Source organism: Furipterus horrens, unplaced genomic scaffold (assembly GCF_987537825.1).
Source record: "Furipterus horrens unplaced genomic scaffold, mFurHor1.1.pri manual_scaffold_5, whole genome shotgun sequence".
Taxonomy (NCBI): domain Eukaryota; kingdom Metazoa; phylum Chordata; class Mammalia; order Chiroptera; family Furipteridae; genus Furipterus; species Furipterus horrens.
Window position 1 is genome coordinate 12,216,305 of NW_028327175.1, and position 3,399 is coordinate 12,219,703.

The 3,399-nt window shown below is 45.3% G+C and overlaps 1 long non-coding RNA gene across 1 annotated transcript; it reads left to right on the forward strand.

The window, feature by feature from the left end:
- Window positions 1-457: 457 nt before the first annotated feature.
- Window positions 458-2,563, forward strand: LOC150008211 (uncharacterized). The gene is made up of 3 exons (XR_016511283.1): window positions 458-578; window positions 913-959; window positions 2,305-2,563. It is a non-coding gene; the product is annotated as an uncharacterized LOC150008211 (long non-coding RNA).
- Window positions 2,564-3,399: the final 836 nt, after the last annotated feature.

Here is a 3,399-nt window from a genome sequence, read left to right on the forward strand (position 1 = left end):
TGTTTTCTTTATATTTTGAAAGGTTACTTGCTTTGAATTGGTGTCTTCAGAATGTCGGTCTGAGGCGTTTGTGATTCTCCAGAATTTTCCCTCATTGTTAGAAAACAGCTCCTCGACCTCCAGCATCACACCTGTGTTCCAGATGGGAAGAAGGGGGACGGTGGATAGACCAGTGCAGTCTGCCCCTCTTAAGGGAGATTTTCTGAAAGCTCCACTTCATATATTAATGTTATTGGCCCAGACCATGTCACATGGTCACTCCCATCTGAAAGGAAGAGAAGGAAGTATAGATTTTTAGTTGGGTACATTGCACACTGAATAAAATAGGGGTTCTGCTAATGGGAAAAAGGGAAGAATATTGGGTTCATCTGTTGTTGTAAAACAAAGAGATGCAAAACCTAAAGGCTTGAAACAGCAGTGTAATATCATTTGTTATTTTTCATGATTCTGTAGGTTGACCAGATGATGATGCTTCATATTGTACATGCTGGGGTACTGAACGGCCAGATGATCTGAAACGGCCTCACTCCTAGAGCCAGCAGGAGTGGTGTTGATCCCTGCCTGGAGCTCAGCTAGAGGTTGTTGGCTGAGATCTCAGTTCTCCTTCACATGGTTTCTTGGGCTTCCTGGTGGCTGGGTTCCAAGAAGAATTCCAAGAAAATGAGCCCCAATGTGCACATGCTTATCGAGCCCCCACTTACATCATGTATGTCATGGTCCCGCTGGCCAAAGCTAAGCACATGGCCAAGTCCAGAGTCAAAGTGGGAAGGGATTGCACAGAGGCAAGCGTGCAGGGAAGCACTGTCCATTGGGGACCACCAAAGTCCCAGTCCACTGTACGTAGCCATCTAGCCACCTCTGCCAAAGCTTTTTTTGATAACAGGTTAAAATGTATCAATTCTTGTTTTTCAGCTGAATACTTGGCAAGCATTACCTCCCAGATACAACAACATTATGAGGTAGATATTGTGGGGGAGGGAAAATCAAATTTTCCTCTTTTCTAAATTCTTCTGGCTGGAGTAATAATCTAACTGTAAGACAGACTAACAGGAGAAAATGGCTAAATTTATTATATATGTTCATACAGGGGTTCCATAAGACTCTGAGACCCCAGCACAGGTCAGGCAGTTGAACTTATATACCATCCTGAGCGAAGGAGAAGGGTCGGGGGTGAAGGGGGGGTTGTGGTTTGGGACATCAAAGGGCAGGAAGGCACTTCACATGGAGAAGAGAAAGCAAGTGTTTGGTAAATAGATGCTTGCTGGATGGTCTTTAACAATGGAGAGGACTTTGGTCAAACCTCTGTCAATCACACTAGTTTATATTACACTACAAACCCTGGCTGGTTTGGCTCAGTGGATTGAGCGTCGGCCTGCGAGCTAAGTGTTGCTGGTTCGATCTTCCAGTCAGGGCACATCAGAGAAGGAAAACTCTGATTCCAAAAAACCTCCGCTGCCTTGCGGCATACCTCTTCAGGGGAAAGGCTAAGGGAGTGAACCCCGACAGAAAATCCGGAGCCGGAGTCCCTAAGGCGGTTTGACGTTGTAGTCAACACCGGCAACTCCTGCGGCGCACCTGAAGCCAAGCTGTATTGACTCCGTCTTTCCCTTGGATCCTTCAGCTGCGAAGAGAGGGGGGGTCTGCTGCATGGGCAACAGCAGACCCTCCATATCACCCTGCCCAGGCTCTGTAGCTTCAGCTTCACTGGAGAGGACACTCCAGCGTCATCGCAAGATGTCGATTCAACATGGGAGGAGACAGATACCGTGTCACTCCCGAGTCGGACTGCACAGCCATTCTCGGCGGTGCAGATAGACTCTTAAGAAGCTACACCATCGTCTCTCGAGACGGACGGCTGCCGATATTACACTACAGTTATCTGTGATGTTATCTCCCTTCCTGGAGTGGGAAGGTCTATTTAAATTCTTACAGGCATTTTGGGGGAAGGTCAAAGCTTTTTCCTGAGTCTTTTTTTTCTTGAAAATAACCAGCTTAAAATAATCATATTTTAGGCTGTATTTTCATCTGACAAACTCTGCTTCCCCTCAATATTCTTATTATTTCTAGTTGGAGTTGAGGAAATAGATTAGGAAAGACTAGAAAGCTTGCCCAAGGTCACATAGGAAGATAACACCAGGGTTAGAACTTGAACCCAAACTGAATACTCAGCTTGGACAGGGGTTTGTGAGCACATTCTGCTTTCAGGGAGATGGGAGATAATTAAATGATAGAGATCTAATAAAATAGCCATTTTTTAAATTTCGTCATGTTTTTAATACAATTTTCTTCCCTCCCCTTGTTCAGCAGGTACAGAGAGAAAGGTGTGATGTCTGTGCCCATCAGGGTCAAGGCTGAAGTTCGGGGTGGAGAGGGCGCTCGCTTGCTTCCTTACCGGGTGTGCTAATTCAGTCCATGACCCTCGTCATTAAGTGTGCACACCCAGAGGTTAAGACACACATTAGGCCGTTAAAGTTAGGATGGCTCTATTTGCCTATGGGAAAACCTGAAGATTAAGTGTGAACCCCTAGAAGCCTTGTTTAAGGAATCCTTTGAGGGAGTATTTGAAAGGGGGAAAAAAAAATAGTAAAGCTTACTGAACTTAAACCCAGAGAAGTGTGTCAAAAGTGAATCTCCCTAACTTGCTGAAAACACCTTCAGCTTACACGAAGAAGCCCAGTGAAGGCCCTGTACTCCTTAGAAGTGTGTTTCTCGAAGTGTGGTCTATGGATTAGTCAGTCTGCTGAAATCCTGACGGGGCCCTCCGGTGGGTGGGTCATAAAATCTGCGTGTCTAAGTGACTCTTATATACAATACATTTGCAAGTTATTGGTTTAAAGATGTTCTTTTAGTGTGATGATTTCGAAAACAGTGCTTTTCAAACTGTAGTTGCCTACCAATCCCCAGAGATCTCTTTCAAGAGCAGATTCTGAATTAGTGGGTCTGAAAAAGGCTAGAAAGTCTGCTTTTCTAACAGGTCCCCAGTAACATGGCTGCTCTGAGGAGTCACACTGAGTAACCAAGCTTTAAAATGCTGGAGGAGCCCTGGCTGCTGTGGCTCAGTGGATTGAGCATTGGCCTGCGAACCAAGTGTCGGTTCAATTCCCAGTCAGGGCACATGACTAGGTTGCACATCAGACCCCCAGTTGGGGGCGTGTGAGAGGGACTCAACTGCACATTGCTGTTTCTCTCCCTCTCTCCATTCCCCGCTCTCTAAAAACAGATAAATAAAATAAGAATAACCTTGTTAAAAAGTAAATAAATATTTAAATAAAATAAAATAAAATGCTGGAGGAATAAAACCAACCCTTTAGGTTTTAAAAACCAGAGGCAGACATAAAAAAGTGGGTGGCCTGCCACCATCCACCAAGAAGACAGAAGGTCCCCGCCCTTTCCCAAGGG